We start from the raw sequence: 24,318 nt of genomic DNA, 5'->3' as shown, positions 1-24,318 counted from the left end.
TCAACTGCATTTTGGTCTTGGTAGTTTCGTAACTTTCTCATAATGAGTGCTGTCCATGATAATCATATGTAAAAAAAAAATTGCGCCATAGTGGGTTACTACCAGTAGCAGTCGCAACATCGCTGCTCGTTTAAACCCCACAATTCTGGGCTTCCAAGTCCCGCTTTTCGACCTGGGGGCTCCAGGCACGTGCAGGGCTGCCGGTTCCAGCAGCGGGGTGTCTCTGCGACGATGCGCGCCGCAAAATAAATACAATATCACATTTGCCCATGTGGAAACGCCTGCTCACTTGGAAGTTTCTCCGTTGCTTTAATTGTGGGCAGCAGGACAATCGTGCACATATCACCCCGCAGAAGCGGCCAAACATGTTTCGGGCTTCCACGCCCTTGATCACTGGCCATATAACTGTCAGGCAGCTGGGGGAACTAAATACCTTCAGACCCGCCCATGTGGGTTTTCAACTGCATTTTGGTCTTGGTAGTTTCGTAAGTTTCTAATAGTGAGTGCTGTCCATGATAATCCTATGTAATAAAGTTTTTCGCCCCATAGTGGGTTACTACCGGGAGCAGTCACAACATCACTGCTCGTTTAACCCCCACAATTCTGGGCTTCCAAGTCCCGCTTTTCGACCTGGGGCTCCAGGCATGTGCAGGGCTGCCAGTTCCAGCAGCGGGGCGTCTCCGTGACGAGGCGCGCCGCAAAATAAATCCAATATCACATTTGCCCTTGTGGAAACGCCTGCTCACTTGGAAGTTTCTCCGTTGCTTTATTTGTGGGCAGCAGGACAATCGTGCATATATCACCCCGCAGAAGTTGCCAAACATGTTTCGGGCTTCCACGCCCTTGATCACTGGCAATATAACTGTCAGGCAGCTGGGGGAACTAAATACCTTCAGACCTGCCCATGTGGGTTTTCAACTGCATTTTGGTCTTGGTAGTTTCGTAACTTTCTCATAGTGAGTGCTGTCCATGATAATCATATGTAACAAAGTTTATCGCCCCATAGTGGGTTACTACCGGGAGCAGTTACAACATCACTGCTCGTTTAAACCCCACAATTCTGGGCTTCCAAGTCCCGCTTTTCGACCTGGGGGCTCCAGGCATGTGCAGGGCTGCCGGTTCCAGCAGCGGGTCGTATCCGCGACGAGGCGTGCCGCAAAATAAATCCAATATCACATTTGCCCATGTGGAAACGCCTGCTCACTTGGAAGTTTCTCCGTTGCTTTAATTGTGGGCAGCAGGACAATCGTGCACATATCACGCCGCAGAAGTTGCCAAACATGTTTCGGGATTCCACGCCCTTGATCACTGGCCATAAAACTGTCAGGCAGCTGGGGGAACTAAATACCTTCAGACCCGCCCATGTGGGTTTTCATCTGTATTTTGGTCTTGGTAGTTTCGTAACTTTCTCATAGTGAGTGCTGTCCATGATAATCATATGTAAAAATGTTTTTCGCCCCATAGTGGGTTACTACGGGGTGTATTCACAACATCACTGCTCGTTTAAACCCCATAATTCTGGGCTTCCAAGTCCCGCTTTTTTACCTGGGGGCTCCAGGCACGTGCAGGGCTGCCGGTTCCAGCAGCGGGGCGTCTCTGCGACGAGGCGCACCGCAAAATAAATCTAATATCACATTTGCCCATGTGGAAACGCCTGCTCACTTGGAAGTTTCTCCGTTGCTTTAATTGTGGGCAGCAGGACAATCGTGCACATATTACACCGCAGAAGTTGCCAAACATGTTTCTGGCTTCCACACCCTTGATCACTGGCAATATAACTGTCAGGCAGCTGGGGAAACAAAATACCTGCAGACCCGCCCATGTGGATTTTTAACTGCATTTTGGTCTTGGTATTTTTGTAACTTTCTCATAGTGAGTGTTGTCCATGATAATCATATGTAAAAAAGTTTTTCGCCCCATAGTGGGTTACTACAGGGAGCAGTAACAACATCACTGCTCATTTAAACCCCACGTTTCTGGGCTTCCAAGTCCCGCTTTTCGACCTGGGGGCTCCAGGCACGTGCAGGGCTGCCGGTAGCGGGGCGTCTCCGCGATGAGGCGCGCCGCAAAATAAATCCAATATCACATTTGCCCATGTGGAAACGCCTGCTCACTTGGAAGTTTCTCTGTTGCTTTAATTGTGGGCAGCAGGACAATCGGGCACATATCACCCCGCAGAAGTTGCCAAACATGTTTTGGGCTTCCACGCCCTTGATCACTGGCCATATAACTGTCAGGCAGCTGGGGGAACTAAATACCTCCAGACCCGCACATGTGGGTTTTCAACTGAATTTTGGTCTTGGTAGTTTCGTAACTTTCTGATAGTGAGTGCTGTCCATGATAATCATATGTAAAAAAGTTTTTCGCCCCATAGAGGCAGTAATGCCTTCACAGCTCATGTGATACTTTGTGTCAGAATGCCCCTCAAATTCTCCTCTGGTGCTGAATGATGTATTTCCATCTACAAATTTTCCTCCACCTGGTGTCTCAACACTTTGTGCACCCATGGACATAGCTTCATCAGTCAGCTGAGTTCCGTATCCTTGCATTTGGATGGATGTAAATAGATGAAAGCTTGCTGTTCTCAGCAGATGTTTCTAATTGCTTTGTCAATGCCTCCAGGATCATGGTAATCATGAGTAATACATTGATTATCTTTACCAGGGGAAAAAAACCATGCCCTGTGATTAGAGAGAGTGCATGACATAGCATCATCAGTAACTTACACAGGTCTTTCATTGAATTAATTCTATGTGTGGAATGAAAGCAAAAATGGCCCTGTTTCGTTCTCTTTTGTGCAGGTCATTGTGTTGATCAGGTTTAGAAGGGAATGTAATTATTGCTAACAGTTTTGATGCCATTGATTTTTTAAACAAAGATTTTCCTGAGTTAGTGTGGTGGTCTTGGGAGACAGAGGAGAAACAATGCAGGTGAGAGGCAATAGTCTGCAAGGGATTTCTTTTGACGGTCTTCAAGTTTGGATTTATGGTATGACATTTTGTTTCTGGTAAGCGCCTCTCAGCAGATGGTCTGAGGCCATTATCTGCTTTTCTTTGCTTAGTCTTCAGTTTGTGTTGATTATCTATTCGTTAGTGGCAGAAGGGGAAAGAGGAAACATTCCCATGGGTTTCCCAGAGTATATAAGGCAGACCTACTTCTGCTAAGAGAATGTGTGGCCCCTTTGAACATGATCCCAGCTCTTGTCATTAATTGTACACGGACTGGCATGATCCCAGCTCTTCTCATTACTTGTACACGGACTGGCATTACTTGAGATATGAGCAGACTGCTTGTGTTTTCTATTGAAAATGAATGGTCAGGTTGAGCCTGTAGAGTTGTTTGAATATATCTTAAAATATGTGTTTAAGGGTAATAGTTTGTGATTCTAACACCGTAAATATCTGTCATCGACATGTTCCAGGCTTTACATACTAATTGAAGGGGATGTAGATATAACTATGATATAAAAACTTTTAAGTCATCAGTGGCCATTGGTACATAACGAGCGCACCATTGGTATGTCCTCTGTATGTGTGTTGCAATAATGCCAATTGCAACCAACAGAAATTAGTGTAGATCTTTAACTAGGATCCTCTGAGTTATGTGACAGCTCTGCCATTCCCTTTGTGGTCCCACAGGCAAAGAAACCCTCGAATGAAGGCCTGGAATTCAAACAATATATTATTATAATAAGCATGCTGCGGGTTGTGCACAAATTCTAATGTTGAGGGAGTGAGATTGCCAAATGGTCAGGGAAGAGAGAAGGATCCCTGCTACAGCCAAGGAATGGTTGTAATGGGATTAATATACATTTTGTGAGCTTTGTGAGAGATTTTAGGTAATGTGATCTATTACATAGGAATGAAAAAGTTCGGGTTATAGGTTAAGCATTTAAGACCTCCGGTATATACTTTAGTTTATACTTATATGTGTATGTACTTTGTGGGCTATGGAGATCAGCCCTAGGACTTGTCTACTTCCGCTTAGGGACTTTTTTTTCTGTTTAACTACCTCTATTTAACTGTCTTAATAGAAAACGACCAGCAGAGGTCACCAAAATAGCAGAATTGCATTCTGCTGAGGGACTTTCTTTTTTGCTGGCAACTGCCTCTATTTAACTCTCTTGATAGAAAACGACCAGCAGAGAGGTCAGTAAAATACCAGAATCACTTTAGCATTCTCTAGAGTTCAGTCCGTAGAAATTGCCTTCCACGAGCACCTGTAGACAATAAAAAAAATTCAAATCTTGTATTTTAAGTGATGTGACCACCGAAGACCCTGATTTTACTTTAAAAACAGAGCTTTGGACTCTACCATTTCCAACGAAAAGGCAATATTTCTCTCCATGTGTTCCCATACCTGGTGTGTCAGCAGTTTGGTGCTTACTTTCCCTCCATGTTAAGAAGAGTAGATGTTTCAGCACCCAGGGTAATGTGCTGCATAGCTAAATACATATAAGGTCCCAAAGGCGAGACCGATTGCTTTGCAAATGCTTGTTGAAATATGCCTTGGAGGGCTGCACTTTGTTCTACTCAAATATAAAACTTACAAGTGCAAGTCACTAAAAGTGTTGTAGTGGGGAGAAACGACAATACGGCTAATTCATAAGATCCTTTTGTCTATGTAAAGACTCCAAAAGACAGACCTGCAAGCAGCTTATGATATGAGAGCAAATAGTTAAAAAAAAAATCTGGTGCCACTGCCCTCAAACAACTGATGCCTGTAGCCAATGCCAGCAAGCACTGGTAATGCCAATAGGTCTCGCAATTGCAGAGTTGTTGCCTTTGTCAATATGTTTTCGCCATGTTGCACAGCAAAGCAGCTGCAGTTCAGCATGGCTGAAAGTAAACAAATGAGCCTTATTTGATGCATTTTTTGTTCACTTTTGTGCAAGCTGCACAGCAGCCGTACTGCTATACAACATGGCTAATATAGTGAACCCCACAGTTCCCGCTGGTATTTCCTGAGAACATCTGCTCTTGGCCCTGTGTAATTGATATCACACTATAAGAGGTGGTGAGAGCACTAACCGATGCAAAGAAAGATAAAGAACTAGGCTCTGATATGGTGCCTAATTAAGAAATCCATAGGGAAAAGCTGCATTTTTGGGCCAGCATTCTTACTAGAGTGTTTAATTTGGTGCTTGCTAGAAATGGTGTACCCTCTTCACGGCACTCTGTCAATATTGTACTGATCGATAAGAAAGGTGATCGATCCAGCCCATCCAATTTTGGTGCAATCTCCCTCCTGGTTGGTGCAGGGAAAATGTTAATGAAAGGCCTGCTTAACTGCCTCTAGAGGTGGGCCTCTAGAGGTGGGCCTATAAGTTTACAGTGGTAAAGAAGTCATCGCTGTACCTAATATTTGTAGACCGGAAAGCAGGTTTTGAGTTATTCGACAGAGAGAAGCTGTGGAGATCTTTGGTAGACCTAGGAGTTGACCAATGACCATACAGGCCTTTCATACTAGTAACACAGCTAATGTACGGTATGGGCAGGGTGAGGTGTGTAATGTACCCCTTCCGGTTGAAAAAGGTGTACAGCAAGTCTTTGTGCTTGCTTCCTTGCTAGTTAGCCTTTTCTTAAATGATGCAGCAGATTATTTGATGGAAGATCCCATAGATGTACCCATTGTAGCAGGGAAGGGGGTGCCATTATTATTATAAGCAGATAACGCTGTACTGATGGCATGAACAGAATGAGTCTTCCAAAGGTTACTGGCATGATTTGTGGAGTACTGCAACAAGAAGCCACTGACAATTAATAATAATACAACAAAGACTATGTTATTTAGACCCTCCCCTTGTTTTAAGAGAAAGCATTTGGGCGAAGGTATACCCCTGGAAACTGTTAAGCAGTTTAACTATTTGGGAATTCAGTTCTCAGGAGAATTTGCGATGGGGCAGTCTAATTCAGAAGGCTGCGCTAGTTTTGAGACAATTAGCTGGAGCTATTCTAAGGTTTAGGCATAAGGCTGGTGCCAGAAGTATCAGTGTTATTTTGCAAATATATAAGCAATAGGCAGTGGTGACCGCACTGTATGATGAGGAACTATGGGGTTTTGTGAACGTTTGTCCACTCCAAGTAGCTGAGGATAATTTCCTCTGAACCTTGCTGGGGCTTGGGACAATTCTTTATTAGGTTAGACTGATATCTACTTTTTTCTCTCAGTCTACTTAGAAACTCTAGAAGAGGTTACAACCAGCTCCACTTGCCGGGGCAATACATGGTCATACCTTGTACAACATTTTTAAAGGAGCTACTGCTGGTGACCTTGTGGGAAGCTCCTGGTAGAATTAGACATGAGGCTGCAGATTTGATTAAAGAACAGTATCATGAATACATGCATATAAAAAAAAACGCCAACAGTTGAAGCTGGGATCTTTCACGAGAAATTATTTCAGTAACATCTATTGCCTCCTGTCCCTAGAATATCTGGACATGCTGTACCCTAAAATGAAGCGAATATTGTACTTGAAATTCCGGCTGGGAATACTCCTGATTAGGGATTTTCCTATACGTATACACAAATTCAACAGTAGATACGACCGCTGTGAATGAAGTTTCAGTGGTCTGGACAATCTAACCCAATTTATTCTATTTTGTAATAAATATGTAGCCACACAGCGGATGTGGATCTTCCCCCATTTTAAATACTATGGGTGTCAAATGTGTTAAACCCACATTGGTGTTAGGTATTAAACAAGATGATATGTATGTGGTCATCTCCGTAGTTTAATATGTAAGGGTTTCATGACATTGCCTGAGAGAGTTGCCTTCCAGTCTAGGTATTTGTTAAAATAGTTAGGCCCGCGAACCTGGTTGTTTCCCACCATGGAACACACTGTTATCTGTACCATTTTCATGCACTCCACTTTTATTCCCTCGGTGGGTTGGGAGATTGTTCACATCTGGATAGAAAATACTTCCCAAATGTTTTAATGCTTTTTTTTACTGACAGTGATGCATACGTTTTTCTCTCACATAAAATGTTGACTTTGATGATAATGGGAGAGGAGTTGGTCTAACGGCTAGGGCGGTGGACCTCAAATCTGGGGAACTGGGGTTGTGTCTCTGCAATGACGCTGACCATCCTGTGATTCTCGGCAAATCACTTAATCTCCCCGTGCCTAACAAAAAAAAAATGAATGTCCTCATGTAACGCTACTGGTGCTATTTAAAGTGCTCTGATGCCTGATACCTTCGGGTCAAGTTTGCGCTATATAAAACTCGAAAGAAAAATTGCACTTCTCTTCTGTACATGCTCTTTACTGCAATTGAAATATTCATATATATATTTGGAGGGTGTATGCCTTTGATGGAAATGCCTATTTTTAGCATTTCATTGCACTTGCATTTTAATATTTCCAATGAATTTATTGATATATTGCTGTGCACTTACTTTTATTGAGTTGTTTATATATTGCACATTCTTAAAAAATTGTAAGGCTGTAAGCTGAAACAATAAATACATTAAAAACAAGCCTAAAACACTATGACAAACAGCTATCACATAGGTGAGAATTATTGGCTTTGTCAGTGCTTTTTAGGTCTCGTAGCGATACAGCGCGTCAGCGCTGCACTCGCCGAGATCTTTTGCCACGGACTGTGCTTCCCAGGAGACAGCCTCGGCCACGCGCATTGCCTCTTCAAGGAGGCGATTTCCGCTGGCCACGCGCTCGCGAACGCGCTCAGCTGCTGTCTCCTGGGAAGCAGCAACACCACACTCGCATGCCCAGAAACAGCGACAGACACACACACGAGCGCTCATGCACGCACGCACCCACAAATACCGAGAGCCCACCCCCGCCGTCGCATACACACACACACACACGTGCACCAAGCATCCCCCCCACCCCTCCGCCGTCGCATCCCCCCCCACCCCTCCGCCGTCGCACACCCCCCCACCCCTCCGCCGTCGCACACACAGACACACACACACACATACAGGCATCCCCCCCCCTTCCGCGCTCACCGGTCAACGGCCCTCCGGACTTGTGCAGCCTCCGACCGCGGGGCTCTCCCTCGGTGCTCCTCCAGGCACTCCGTGGGCGCGGGCTTCACAAAACGGAAGTCCCGCCCCACAATAGGTTTCGTTTTGTCAGTCCCGCCCCACGATAGGTTTCGCATGCAGCTCGTCTGTCTGCTGGGCCGGTGTCAGCTCGGTTTAAACATTTAAACAAATATTCCACACTCATTTGCTTTTGTTTAAATTTGTTTGCTGAGATTTTAAGCGCCAATAAGACCCGGGACCGAAAATAAAGCAAAGCTGCTGATTTCTCTCCTATGGATTCCCTCCTTCACCAAAAGCCCCCACTAAACCAGCACAAAATGCTTCTCAGCGAGGAGATCAGGGTTTGAATAGGAGCGTAAGATGACCTCCCATCTCGACTGCCAAACATGTTTAAATATAAATTCTAAATACATTTAAAAGATGTGTTTCGGTATATCATTTGAGGTCGTTGTCTTCTTGGCGCTGCAAATGACGGGATGACTTTACCATTTCTACCCCTTCATTTTGTCGCCTGTGGAAGGGTTAAAGGAAGAGCTGTTCCGCCTCCGACTCTTGGGGTTTAAATGTGTGCGAAGCGCCAGTATTTGGCAGAGCAGGCGATAATGTCACTGGGCTGCGCTGGAGGCTCTCTGCCAGCTGCAGTTTTGAAGAGCTGGACACTCTGTTTTTGGCCCTAAGTGGGCATTTCTGAGGCAGGGCTCGGCCACAACCGGTTGCAATTACTTCCCAGGCACACTCTCTTAGATCTGCACGTTTTTGGCTGGAAATAAATGTTTGGGATCTGTTTGTTTTTGTAAGTAAAGTCACTCATTGGTGTTTGAGATAGCTTTCTAATAAGAAGTCTGCTGCAGGCATTTCAGTGTCATTTCACGATCATAGGTTCATGTCCTGGACCTGGTGTTTTATCCTTCCAACTTGGATGAAACATGGACCAAGTTGAGCTGGTGTTTAGTAGTTCTGTTTTGTGTGCATTTTTGGTGGCTGCGCAGTATCCTCTGTTTCCATTGCCTCACGGTGCTTGCTGTGTGCTCTAAACTTTGCACAACAGAAGCCATTTTGAAGAGAGGACGACTTTTATAAGTTTGTAACTCTGATGCCCTTGCCATTTTCAGGGTTCTGAAAAACTTGGCAACTTATTTATTTATTTAGAGAGTTTTTTATAGCGCCAACATAACCCTTGCGGGTATCAGAGCGCTTTACAATAGACCAGAGATAAATAGAATAAAAAATATCAAAGTCACTAACCAATAATGGATGCGGCTGCACCCCTGAGAAGGGAGGGTTCCTATGCATTCCTCTGTGCACCTGTACACTCCCTGTATCTTTCGTGCTGTGCACATCCATGTCCCTCCCCATCCCCGCTTGCACCTCTCGGCTTCTCTTGTGTGCATCCCTCTGCCTCCCCGTGCCCTGCGTTTATGCTTACCTCTGCGCTTCCATTGTTTCATGTGTGCACGTCCCTGCTTCCTTGTGTGTGCACACCTCTATCCCTTCTCTCTTTGTGCATGCTTCTGTCATAAGAACGGACGTGGTACAGGTAGGCTGTTTTTTATTTATTTATTAGTTTTCACTTTTATATAGCGCAAACTTTACCCGCAGGTATCCGAGCGCTTTAAATCAGCATGCTTATAACAAGCAAGACTAGCACTCTATATTACTGCCAACTTAGCTTAGCATAAGCAACAGCTAACTACTCACAAACAATGTTTATATACCAATTGCAAATGTAAAAAAATTAATGCAAAGCATTGTCATTTACAATGCCAGTAACTCAAACTTTAATGCTGCGAGACCTATTGCATTGCAAATGCTTGTTTTTTTACTGAATGAGACTCCCTTTCTAGCAATAAAAAGAAAGAAGGGACTAGTGTGGCTTGTTTTAACTCCATAACATCAGTCAGCCATTCAAGCTCAAATGAAAGGTAAGTAGAATTATTTGTGTGCATTGCAATACGCCAAATGAATATCTAGCTTCTTCTGTGCCGAGGATAGAATGGTTCTGTCCTCTGCCGTGGTGGGCATGCACACGTCTAGGAAATCTTTCTGCTGTTTATAGGAGAGGAATTTCTATATGTTCTTCAGCCTGGGGAGCAGGGGAAAAGCTTTCCCTGCCACCAAGACTTATTAAAAAATCTTTGCTTAAGTGTAAAGACAATTGGTGCCCACGGTACGCTGATGTCTTTACATTGAAACTGAAAGTGGAATGAGATCAGCTCATTGGAAAATAGTCCTCCGGCCTGCTGCATTACTAAGCGCCTGGGACGATTCAATTCAGAAAGGTCCACCGCCAAATCCCGGGGAGGCTTCCCCTGCTCTGCTAGGTTCAGAAGCTCTTACTAGGGCCACGGCAGGGCTAGGGTGGGAGCCTCCCATTATGTGTCCTGTCCAAGGGCAGCTGAATGGCCAAGTCTTTCGAGTCCTCCTATGCACGGCCCACTCTAGCAGCTTCAAGGGATCCCCCGGGGCAGCTGCTCCATCCTGTGGCCTAGACCAGCCCACCCGGTCCCCCAGGGGCTCATGTCCGCACCCGCCTCCCAGCCCTGTCTGATGGGCCTTTCCTTTAAACATGCCTTCCCTGACATCAGGCAGGAGAATGAAGCATACATTCCTGCTGCTGTGGAAGTTCGAGTGAAGATAATTTTCTTCCTCAAGCCCAGGCAGGGCTTCAGGAGGTCAGATGCGTTCTCACCAGTGGTCCTGTATATCCCTCGGTGCACACAGACCAAAAGAAAGGGTGATAGCCTTCCTGCAGATTATTAGAAACAGGGTAGTCCAGATCCCCTTGTGGTCCAGCAGTTCCCAGCTGGGTGCCGCTGTTCCTGGGCCTGTCCTCCAGGGGCCTTTGTTTGTACCTGCCTCCCAGCTCTACCCAGTGGACCTCTCATCAGAGCCTGCCTTCTTTGAGAGCAGACAGGGACATGAAGCTCACATCCCAGCACAGTGTCTTATACTCCCATAGATTGTGCAAACTTGGTACATTTAGGAATGGACTTCTTGGCCACCCTTGTCTGTTGCTTCAATGGACACAAAGTCATCATCCTTGCTGCCCTAAACGTTCAGATGAGGGCTCATTTGCTTCCTCAAGCCCAGGCAGGTCTCCAGGAGGTCGGTGTATTCTTGACAGCACCCTTTGTCACTCGGTGCACACAGATTAAAAGAAAGGATGGTAGCCTTCCTCCGGATTATTAGGGGCAGGGTAGTCCAGATCCCCTTGTGCTCCAGCAGTTCCCCATGAGCCTGGGTCCACGCCTGCCTTCCTCCCAGCCCTGTGTGATGGGCCTTTTTCTACGAGCCTGCCTTTCCTGAGCAGGCAGGGACATGAAGAGCACATCCCAGCTGCCCTGGAAGTTCTAATGATGGTTCATTTGCTTGCTCAAGCCCAGACATAAATAAATAAAACAATTTACATTGCTCGCGCTGCATCGCTGAGTTGGCTTTGCAGCTTGCATAATGCAAATTGTTTTATTTATTTATTTTTATATTTAACTCCATTCCACCGTATGTCAGAGTTTACTACTTTCCCAGCCAACCCTCCCTCACCCTGCCACACCGCCCTGCAGCACTCCCTCGGTGAGCCGCCACTGGGACTCTGGTTCTATTTTGTTCGTTTTCAGAACTGGGTCCATGATTAAGAGGGACAGTAGGGGGCATTCGTGGACTGGCACAAGACAAACCAAAGCAAACGCATTTGCCAAGAATGTTTTTGGTAATCAAAAACAAAAATCAGAGGTTCAAAGACAATCAGACACAGTCATAGTTCTGACCATAGACAATGCCGACTAGTGGTCCAGTGGCATTATTCCCAATACCTGCTGAGCATTTTCCTGGAAACCACATTTTTTGGGATCCAGGGGAGTATGAATGCAAAGCTGAAATTTGAAGAAATAGATGGAAGGGCACTACCAGGTGTGGAGCTTGTGGCTTAATTTGACTCAACTTGGGAAACCTCACACAGCCCAGGCACAGAAAGGATTGACAGAATGATAGCTCTTTCTGAATTCTGTGGTGATGGTCCATGGCTGTTCTTAGTTGGCAGAGATATTTATCTTGTGAATTCCAATAACAAATGAGACGACTGCATGCTCACTAGTCACCTGACTCCCAGCGGGCGACGGCAAACATCTTAGAGAGACAAGTTGCATTCAGCCACGCGAGATCGAGCAATAACAGATCTGTGATGCCCATATATGTCTGCGGCTGGGTGCGCGCTACACTGATTCGATCAGTGTGTGTCTACCTTTCACCAACAGGTACGGTTAACCTGATGAACCCCATTCATGACAGGGATTAGGCATTGCAATTAATTTACTCCCACGAACAAGGAACTCCCAGTAGAATATCACTACATTCGAGCCAGTCTGGCTGTTGAGTGATGATACCCCAAGACCGGTGCCAGGATGCTTTTTTCTGGTCCAGGGAGGACCTGGCTTGGCTGCTCGGACTGGACTGTTCCCATGGGCAGCAGGGTCAAGCCTTATTTGCATATGGCTGGGTCCCATGAGGAGAACAAAAACATTAGGTTTAACCCAGATCTGTGAATGAGGGTGAGTGAATGACAATGTTCAGCATTCCATATATAAATCTTTTTGTGTTGCTATAGCCACCCTTAGTGGCAAGATTATGTCCAGACGTGGGTCCCTTGATCACTATGCCACTGGATTCAAGTTAGCCTAGCTGATAAGGGGTGATACCCTGAATTCAGTCCCAGGATGCTTATTTCCGGACCAGGGTGGACCTGGCTCGTCAGTATGGGATGGGCAGTTCCCAAGAGGTGCAGGGTCAAGACTGATTTGCATATGGCTGGGTCTTACCTGGGGTGCCATTGGTGAGCAAAAACACAATGGATTTAAACTAGATATGTGACCGTAGGTGAGTGTTTGACAATTTTCAGTTTTCCGTCCATCATCTTTTTTGTGTTGCTACATTCTTTTGTTGTCATCACTCCCACATCACTTGAGGAAACAAGTGGAGAATACAACGTTTTTCGTGCCACCCCGTCCAATAAAAATGAAGTAGTTGCTGACTGCAATACTCTTGTAAGAAGGAGTAACGGCCAAATTCTGCCATCGGCATGTGGCAGAAATCTTTCTCAGGAGTGTTCAGAAATGCAAGCGTGTATGAGATTTCATTTTGTGATGGGCAGTGGCAAGCAGGCATGAGCAGCCAGGATCAGAGAGAGGGCTGTTTCTCAAGGAGATTTGCTGCTGTTTGAGTAGATTTTCCAATGGGCGAACTCTGCAGAATGTCATAGAGTTTTATGTGATTCCTCGGAATTCTGAGGAGGATATGTCCCCCTAGTATTTATATATAGCAAACCAGAAAAAGGAAATGACTTCAAATATCACATGACAGGAACCATGACGCATTAGAAAAATCAGCAAGAAACAAAATAAGAGACTGCCATGATGGAAAAAGAGAGGAGAATGAAATTATGATCAGAACTTGTTGCCAAACAGCTATAAAAGGCAAATGCAAACTCTGACAGGTGATTGCCATTTTGGAGCTTGAGGGTTGAGATGAAGCAAACAGGAGGGCAGGAGAATAAAAGGATGCAGCTTCAATGACTGAGACTCACAGCTGACAGCTGCAGGGTTCGTGCAGTGTCTCAAGATGCCTGGAGCCGCAGGACTATGCAAGGTACAGCGGATCTTGGATGCCAAGAAAGCCGAAATTGTGCAAATGCAACAAGTGAATAAATCAGACATAATGGAGCTGTGGTTGGATTCAAAGCTTCAAATAAGCCCTGTTTCGAACTATCAGTGCAGCTTGGCCATCTGATTGTACCATGCACTCCTACAGCACACACAATGGCTACCTGGTAGCACCATGCATTTGAAAGTGCAATGCTGCTTGCCTTTGTAGATGATCAGCCAGAATTGAAAGACACTGCAGGATTGCAGCTGCAGGCAGTGTGTTGAGTCAGGCCCCGGCCAGGTACTCCCATAACTTTTGTTCTGACTGGTAAAGTATGCAGGGCCCTCCCCAGGCCTATGACCCTGGTCCTGAACACTTTATGACACCATTGGCCTGAAATATGAAGGCCACAAGCAAAAGCCATCGCCTTAGGCATTCGGGAGATCTGACTAGGACCTGGTCAGACCTTTCCACCCAATGGAAGAAGAAGGGTCTTCCTTGGGCAAGAAGTACCCAATCCTGGGCACCTTATGACCCCACAGGCTGATAAATGGAACCCGCACCCCTGTAGCTCTGCTGCTGAGGAACTGTTTAGAACTTTCCACCTCACAGAAGCAGGAAATCCTTTCTCAAGCCTGCATAGCTAACTCCTGGACAGTTTGTGACACCTCAGAAATGCAAGCAAATGCAGCGCAGACCCATATACCTTTTCCCTGGGCCTGCCAGAGCTCTGGCCAGGAACCAGTTGGAACTTTCAATCCAGATTTGAGGAATGAAAGCATCCTAGAGCATGCAAAAGTGTATAGTGAGAAATTTTGGAATTGTCCAGGGCCCATGCCTTTTGCCTGCCATACGTCTGACTGGTTTTGTTAAAGCTGTAAACTCTTCAGCAGCTGGGGAGCCCTCCCGGAGCTTGAGAATCCCAGTTCAGGATATGGAAGGCCACCTCTGTTGGGCAGATGAGGCTGGCAATGCTTTCAGTGTCTATAGTCACTTTGACACACCCTTTGATTAGAAGGATCTTGTTGAGGCAGCAGTCCCTCTCTTCCCCAACAATAACTATCAGGGGAAAGGTGGCTAGGCTTTTTTTGTAATCTGGGCACCAGAAGCGATGAGGGAGACATTTGACCCCATGTTGCCCTCATCGGGACTTCTAGGAAAGTGTGGAATACTGTGCATAGACCCCTATTCACAAATCATTTGGTTTTTTTGTCTGCAAAAGGTTACCAATTATGTTATCATAAAAATGTTCACACACCTATGCAAGCTATAAATGACGCACAGACAGAATTTCACACACCCCTGGTAGGAACCCTATGACGGCATGTTCTTTGTATCGTCTTTGAGTTTATCTGTGTAACGTCTCTATTATTCTTTCTAGTCATCTGTTTTATTCTTTTTCTTTCTCTTGCTCTCTTTGTGTTTTTGAGAGCACCTGAATCTTTGTGCATGTCTCTGAGTGTGGTGCTGTGCATTACTCTAACTATAAGTGTTTGAATTGGATGGGTGGTTACACTTAATAATTGTTTTTACTTGAAATTCTAAAGCAATTCCTTTCTCAAGTTGTTTCTCTTGATAATCTTGCCTCTGCGTTTCTAAATAATACTGGTGGCAAGATATTTAATTTGTGTTTACACTAACACACTACGGAATGCACAGAACTTCTGTACTGTGGAAACAAATGTCTATTACGAAATGAAAAGCAAACGATAACATTGCAACGCCTACATGTAATCTGACCAAAATTGGATATCTCTTACTTAAAAGTAAATCCATATGACTAGACTGTGAATATTTAATAAAACTAACGTAAATTGGTTCATACAGTTTAACTTTATTATACCTTACTGTCGGTTTTGGGTGCAGAAATAATGATTGAAACATGTTGAATACTGAAATAGTCCAGATTCCTGTGCGAAAAAGCATCGTGTAAATGGTTTTCGTTCGTCTGTCTCAAAGAGGGAAGGGTTACAGTGGTACTGAAAGCATTCAACCCTTTCATTTCTTGGTTACAGGCAATCTTCAGCTTGTAGTTATATTGAAGCCACTGAATACCTAGTGAGACACTCAACCGACTACCAGAACTATCTCATTAGGACCAAACCAGTACCCTGCAAGTTGCACAGTACTCTACACAACTACCCCAATTCACAAAGGCAATCTGAGACAAATGTCTAACTTTAAAAATTTTGGCATTCACAAAGATAATTTATGAGACGTATCTTTACGTCTGCAGTCTGGACACAAACTCTGATACTCAAGCCGTACTTTCCGGCGCCGGCCAGAATCCGATGTTTGGGCTGGGTAAATTGTAATCAATGGGCCAGAATGCAATTTAAAAAACAAGGAACATAAGGGTTGTAAGATGAATAGTAGAGGAGGTCATGAAAAATAATTTTAGGCAGTGAAAAGGGTGTGGACAGACACTACATCACTTTCCAGAAAGGTTTGTTCCTTTACGTCATGGTACATGCAGTCCACAATCTGCACTCCCCTCACTGTTGACTGTAGTGTTACATCACAGTCAGTGTTCACTGTAGTGTTACACAACATTTTGGTGTAACACTACTGTCAACACTGATGGGAACGTAAATTGTGGACTGCAGGTACCATGATGTAAAGGACCAACCATTTTTCTATTATGTGTATGCACATTCTTTTACAATTGTAGAACCATTACTTCCCTAAAAGAGAGGTTTGAAGAGTCCATTAGTTCTTTTCGGAATTGTAACAAAAATTACCCTCTGGCTGTACACATTAACACCTGTCATGGGTCTGCTGAGTTATCGCTAGTGAGGTTCCACTGTCTGGGGGTAGCTCTAGCCCTTGGAGTCACTTCTGGCAATCCTGGGTGAAGGTGAAGATACAGGGCTCAACAGGAGGGCTGGGCTCTTGGCATTCAAGGCAGGCTCCAGGCAGCAAAGCAGCCCTTCCAGGCACAGCAGCAGTTTGGCAGAATGCGTAGCTGGTCACAGCAGCAGGTAGACCTCTAAGAGTCCTTCAGCATGTCCAGTAGTGAGCTGAAGGGTGAGTCTGTCCTACAACAGTGCATCTTGTGGAAGGAAGGGGAAGCTTCTGGAAGGGTTCTTTGAAGAGCATGGCATTTCCTGACTCCATTTGCCCTGGTCTCAAGCTGGTTGCAGTGATAATACATGCTATTCAGTTGTAGGTGGGGCTTCACTCAGCTCCATCTCCACCCACATGCTGTCAGCAGATGGCCCATTGAGGCACACCTAATCTCCTATTGTGTGTCTGTCTTGGAGGAATTCACAGAATGTAACTGTTAGCTACACCCAGTCATGTGACTCAAGACGGGCTGTAGGCATCAGGGGCATAGGGCAGGAAAATGTGAACTTTCTAAAAGTAACATTTATAAAATTGCAATGAAAAATCTGAATTTACTATTAAAGAGAGTTTATCATTATCATTTTATAGATGCCAAACTTGACATAGTTAACGGTATACAACCGTTACAACGAATCTTTTACCACGGAAACCATCACAACGCATTGCGCTGGGGGGCGCTCTAGGATAGGGAATACGTTTAATTTACTATCCAACTCCTTCCCTAGTGTCCACGGGGACTGGAGTTGGAATAGTAAATTAAACTATTAACTATCCAGCACCCCAAAGGGCTATGCGTTGTAATGGTATGCGTTGTAAAAACCGCGTTGTAAAGGTATGCGTGGTAAAAGTATGCGTTGTAACGTCATACATCCTAGTTAACAGCTTCCAATTGAAAATTACAATTTAATACATTTATTAAGGAATCTCTAATGTTATCCTATTTGAGAAGAAGGCCTCACAGTAGTGAAAAATGAAGATAGGATTTTTTCACTACGAGGACATGTAAAACTTAAAAGTACATGTCCCACCTTCTAATTACACAGCACCCTGCCCTTTGGGATACTCAAGGCCTACCGGAGGGGTGAGTTGTATCTAATAAATGGAGAGTTTAAGGTTTGGCATGGGGGTTTAAACGCCACGTCGAAATGGCAGTTTAAACACTGCATTCTGGCTACAGTGGCAGAACTGGGACATGTCCAGTGGGTGGCACAATAAGTGTTGCAGGCTCCCTAGTGGCATTTAATTTACAGGCCCTGGACATATAGTACACCACTCTACAAGGGACGTATAGGTAAATTAAATATGCCAATTGGTTACAAGGCAATTTGACCATGTTTCAGGGAAAGAGTAAAAGCCCTGTAGTACTGGTTAGCAGTGGTAAGGTGCACAGAGTCATAAGGCCAACAAAAATGAATTCAGCAAAAATTGAAGGGCAAAGGCAAAATGTTTGGGGGTGACCCTGCAGAGAGGGCTAGGTCCAACATGACCTCCCTCCAGCTGAAAGTCAGGGCCCCAGCCAGAATAAAGTTGCAAAACAGTGAAACACAGAGAAAAAGTGGGGGTGACCATAGTAAGCAGATCCAACTCTCCTACACAACCCCCCCCCCCAAACACATGGACATTAAACTAACTTTGACCAGTTGAGTCTTCATGTTCTAAGTCGAAATATCTGGAGAGTCCATCTACATTGGCATGGTTACTCCCAGGTCTATGTTCCACTGTATAGTCCATCCCCTGTAGGGAAATGGACGACCTCAAAACGATGGGGTTTTCGCCCTTTATCTGTTTTTGCCATACAAGGGGCTTATGGTCGGTCTGAACAGTGAAGTGAGTGCCAAACAAGTATGGCCACAGCTTCTTCAGAGCCCAAACCACAACAAAGGCCTCCCTCTCAATAGCTGACCAACGTTTCTCTCTAGGAGTCAGCCTTCTGCTAATAAAAGCTACTGGTCGGTCCTGACCTTCATCATTGAATTGTGACAGCACAGCCCCTACCCCTGACTCAGATGCATCTCTTTGGACAATTAATTATTTGGAGTAGTTAGGACTTTGCAGAATTGGTGCAGTGCACATGTCCTGCTTCAGGTCATCAAATGCCTTTTGACAGCTAACCGTCCACTGAACTTTCTTTGGCATTCTCTTGGAAGTTAAGTTATTCAGGGGTGTCACAGTGGCTCCATACCCCTTGACGACTCTTCTGTAGTACCCACTCAGGCCCAAGAAAGCTCTGACTTGAGTCTGGGTAGTTGGAGAAACCCAGTCCATTATGGTCTGGATTTTGCTCTGTAATGGTTGAACCTGGCCTCCACCTGAAATGTGGCCCAGGTACACAACCTGACTCTTCCCTATCTGGCACTTAGTAGCCTTGAGAGCTAGGCCTGCTTTCTGCAGGGCCTCCAAAATATTTCTCAGGTGGACCAGGTGATCCTCCCAGGTGGAGATAAATACAGCAATATCATCTAGATATGCTGCACTACAGTCTTCCAGGCCAGTTAGGACTTTGTTCACCAATGTTTGAAAAGTGTCAGGTGCATTCTTCAAACCAAAGGGCTTTACCACAAATTGGTAGTGCCCACTAGGGGTAGAAAATGCTGTCTTTTCTTTTGCATCCTCAGCTAACCTGATCTGGCAGTAGTCAGCTGTAAGATCAAATGTGCTCAGAAACTTGGCTGAGGCCAACATATCTATAAGCTCATCTGCTCTTGGTATTGGAAGTCCATCAGTCCTAGTAACTGCATTGAGACCCCTGTAGTCAACATAAAACCTCATCTCTCTCTTACCACCCTGGGTGTGAGGTTTAGGTACCAAGACCACTGGACTAGCCCAAGGGCTATCCGAGGGTTCAGTAACTCCCAAATCCAACATCTTCTGGACTTGGTCACCTGTAATCGTATTTTTAACAGGCAGACTGTCCCCAGTGTCCACTTCATGAGTACACCAGAAAGCCTGACTTGGAGTCAGTGAGAACATGATCCTATACTGATTGAGCACCTGTCTACGATCAGATTGTTGCTGAGCAGTGAGGTTGCCTGCCAAGGCTACACCAGCAACTGACCCATCATCAGGGCTCTGTGAGAGCAGGTCAGAGAGTGGATCACTCTCTTCCTCCTGTCCCTCATCAATAGCCATGAGCAAGCCCATGTCTGCCCTGTCAACATAAGGTTTCAGTCTGTTGACATGAAGCACCCAATGGGGGCTCCTGGGAGTTCCAAGGTCTACCAGATAGGTAACTTCTCCCTTCTGTTCAATAATTGTAAGGGGCCACTCCATTGTTTTGGAGGGCTGCTGGGGGTACAGGCTCCCACACCCATACTTTCTGTCCTGGCTGGTAAACAGTCAGCACAGCCTTTCGGTCATGCCAGGACTTTTGCAATTCCTGGCTAGCCTCATGGTTTTTGGTTGCCTTTTTCATGTACTCAGCCTTCCTGGAGCAGAGACCAAGTACATAGTCCACTATGTTCTATTTGGGGGGTTTGAGAGGTAACTCCCTTCCCTCCTTCACTGAACACAAGGGATCTCTTACAGGATACCCAAACATAAGTTCAAAAGGGCTGTAACCAATCTCCTTCTGAGGAACCTCCCTGTATACTAATAAAATGCAGGGTAGTAGGATGTCCTATCTCCTCCTGAGCTTTTATGGGAGTCCCTTGATCATACCCTTTAAGATTGTGTTGAATCTTTTAACTAAAGCATTGCATTGTGGGTGATAGAGTGTGGTGAATTTGTTGTTCACTCCACACTCCTTCCTCATTGCAGTCAAATAACTAGATATAAAGTTTGTACCTCTGTCAGATACTACCTTCTTAGGGAAACCCACTCTTGAGGACACTCCCAAAATTGTTCTTGCCACCACAGGTGCTATAGTGGTCCTAAGCGGAATTGCTTCTAGGTACCTAGTGGCATGGTCCACCACCACTAGGATACACCTGTACCCAGATGAATGAAAATTAAAAACTTTTTTTAACCGTGTGCAAATAGAGCTGTTAAGCTTTATCTAATACATATCTTCTTCGCTATAACTGATCAAATATATACATTGATGCATACATTGGTTGTTGCTATAACTGAACTCCACATTTTGGAACATTGTACATTCATGACAAAAATATATACATTAATAAATGAATTCGTTATGGTTTACCGTACATAGGGAAAACAACCCAGATGGCCAAGCAAAGAATATTGTAGCACCAATCACGGATACGCTGCAATGTTGATAATGCCCCATTGGTTGAGCATTGTAGAACTCGCAAGCATAGTGAGAAGGAAATGGACTAGTGGATCATCGAAGTGGTGAAACCCACCATGAGGCAGAAAAATGTAGATCAGAACTTAACTATGAAAGAAAATCGCTGGATTGAATCAGTAAATAGTATCAAACATGGTTTGAATTCAGCTACAGAGTGGCATACACTGGCATGTCTCAGATGATATGCAGGGCAACCCTCGATTAGTTTTGGAAAAAGCTCATACAGTTTCCCTCATGTATCAATAAAGGATAGAACAAACAGCAGAATTTAGATTGTGCGCAGCATCTGGGCTGAGAGTTAGGCTGTTTAACTATACGGATAATAGTTGCCAATACCTGTCAGGAAGTCTTTTTATGCAACTAGAGGGATAACACAAATACTGATAAGGATAACAGCAGAACTGAAATTGATTAGGTTTGCACAGTGTGCAACTATAATCCTTAAAGCTTGAATAAACCTATAGCCAATATATGGTATATAGGTACTCAGCTGCAGCAGATTTTCCCTCCCCACTCCAGACTGCTCTGGGTTAATGTGAGTAGGGGTCTCTGAGAAAAGTACAACTGAACTACTCAGATTTGACCATTAAATAAGAAACAGACCAAAATTGGCGGCGCCATGTCAAGTAGTTCCTACAAATCTATATTGGATCTGGTTGTTTAGACAACAGAAACCAAGGGATTGGTGTCCAGACTGATCATTCTAGTCGCCCTCAAAGGATATATTGGTCTGTAAACCAGCTAGCTCACAGTGCCACAATTAGCCCCAAAAACTTACCAAGAAGCGAATACATTCTGGCAACCAACGAACATAACAACCCTGACCCCTCAGGGATCGTGAAAACTGTACTTATTGCTCAGTCACTCATGCTCATTTGTTCTCAGAGAGATATACAGAATAAATGGTGGAGATGTGTTCAGTAAGCATTTATTGATCCAGCATCATTCTAGTATAAAATACGTGTGCTGAAACAACCATTAGACAGAAACAGATATATACGGTTATAAGCACCAACAGAGTAAATAAAAGGTAGAATTCTACCAGGGTGCTAAAACAATGAGTATATGCAGGCGTATATATATATGGCAGTAATCATGCGTACCCCTAAGATGCGAACTCTAACTAATTGTCCCAAAATGTGCCTAGCTTGTATACAGGTGTATAGCCAAGAATCCTCATAGGAAAGAGCCAACCCTATTACCTGATGGGAGAGAACGAAGGACCCCGGCTTAGTCTCGAATTGGATACCACGCAAGGGATTTTAGACCACTGCGAGCTGGACTGTCTGTGTGCAGGGACGTCAGCATCTTGTCTCAGCTTCTCCTCTGGATTGTCCAGCAAAGATGTGGTACTTATATGCTCAAAAAGTACCCTCAGGGATTCTACCTAGATGTGTCTTGGTATTGTGGGCCTGTCGGGCAAGTATGACGATAGTGGTGACTTTTGCACAGAGTTATTATACAGAAGATGGTAATCCTACAGTGTTACTAAGAATCCCCATGCATAATAAATAAGGAAGAAACCCTTACATTTATTCGGCACATAACTAGGTAAAAGGTCCGCACCGAACCGTTATGTAGAGCAACGTAGGACAAATGTAGGTAAAAGATTGTGCAACTACCTAGGCCTATATTGGGGTTCACACCAGTAGCTAAAACTCTCTAACCTCTGCCGGCAGAGCAGAGTTCACTGCCCAGTATTGCTTTTATGTTAACATTCATAGGCTACCTGCTGCTGGACTATGAGCCTCCCTTATTCTTTTCTTTTATGGTTATTAGTATGTTGATGGAGGCGAGTATTATACCGCCAAAGTAAGTTACCCACCCCCTGGATAATGATTAATTTGTGCCTTTTGGATAATCTCTAGTGCCAGGGGCATCCAACCAGAATGCTGGCTGAGATATCAGGCTTGGAGTGGACTGGAGGTCCGGACTAATTTGGGACAGAAAGGTGTGCCAAGGTCAAGATGACAATATGACTCTTACTGAGGGTTTTCTATTGTCTCTACTGTTTTGCTCTTCCAGCCGACTGTAGACCTTATGGATGCATCAACAAAAAGAAGCCATTTGTTATTAGTGGAATTTATACTGTAGTTGATTGTTTTTGTTATACGTCACTTCCTGCTGGGGTTTGCAGAATTATGGGTATTAAAGTTCATTGAAGTGTTCTGTAAAATAAACAGACTGTATAATATTTGCCTCTTTTGTATTTAATAAAATCAGGTCCTTTTTCACAAATGGTTAAGAGAATCTGCAAATTTCAAGCAGGAGAATTGATGACTGTTCCTTATAGCATCGCAAAGTAACATTTTGTGGTGATCTTGGTTTTATTACATTATGACCTCAAGTCATAGGAATCTAGAATGCTATCTGTGTATTTCCAGTTTAGTGATTCTATGTTTCACAGTTAATCTGGAACTGCTGCAGCTGTGGCTAATAAACATTCATCTTGAAGTAATTATGTCTGCTGGCATTTTCTACAATATACTTCATTACAATTTGGCGACGCTTTAGCCACAGCAAAGAATCCAAGCAGCTAAGAAGCACCTCTTATAATCAAAAAAAACTTCAAGGGAAGAATAAATTCTCAAGAAAATACTTCGTTTTTACTGAAGGAAAACAGGAAATACTTTGTTTCATTGAAGAAAAACAGGCCTGTATATTTTCATTTATATGCTGATTTTAAACGCAAGATAAATAGTTTTCACTCTGAGTATCTCGATTATACATTGATCGGTTTTTCTGAGAAAAGACTGTGCAGGATCGCGTGTTGTGTGATCATCGTATTAAATCACTTAACTAAAGACAAGAGTGAAAACAATTGAATCATCCTAGCGTGAAATGCATCAAGCGGAGAGTTACTTTAAAAGCCGATTCATGCTCTGATATTTTTGGTCTCTAATCTAAAATTCGGACCAAGACAGTGTTTGTGATTGAAGAGAAACCCTGTTTTCCAAGGTGAGGATATCCTGTTGTGTGCTTCTCCATTAATATGTAGTCCCGCAGAGTTAAATAATAATATGTGGGAGAAAACCTGCGTTCCTTTAGCAGTGAAAAGCGGTGTTAGTAATGATCTCAATCTTTGTTCGCTGAATTTGTATGACATGGTGATCACTCCCACTTCCAGTGATACAAAGGTTGAGCGGGGTGGGGCGGGGTGGGGCGGAGAATGCCTCACCAGTGTTGTTAAATTGTATGCATTTGGATAGTGGAAAGTGTTTAATTTTTCCTACTAATTCTGTGACAAGTGACATGGAGGGTATTGGTGGGAATGAAGAACTTGTTGACACTGTATCCCTCCCTGAAAAATGTATCCCTGGTGATCAGATTAATGTAGAGGCCCCTTCTAATACCTGCACTCCTACCCCTGCTTACATTGTATATTCCATACTTAGTTGGAATGTGGCCGGCCTTGTATCTAAAATTGCATCACAATCATGGTTGGATATGGTGAACACTCACTCAATCCTCTGTTTTCAAGAAACTTGGGACCTAAACCCAGTGCATTTATTGGGGTACCAGACCTTGCACGCTCCGGCGTTGGCGACAAACCATGGCAGAAACAAGGGCGGTTT

Source organism: Lissotriton vulgaris, chromosome 5 (assembly GCF_964263255.1).
Source record: "Lissotriton vulgaris chromosome 5, aLisVul1.2, whole genome shotgun sequence".
NCBI lineage: Eukaryota > Metazoa > Chordata > Amphibia > Caudata > Salamandridae > Lissotriton > Lissotriton vulgaris.
Note: the sequence above shows the minus strand (reverse complement) of the source record.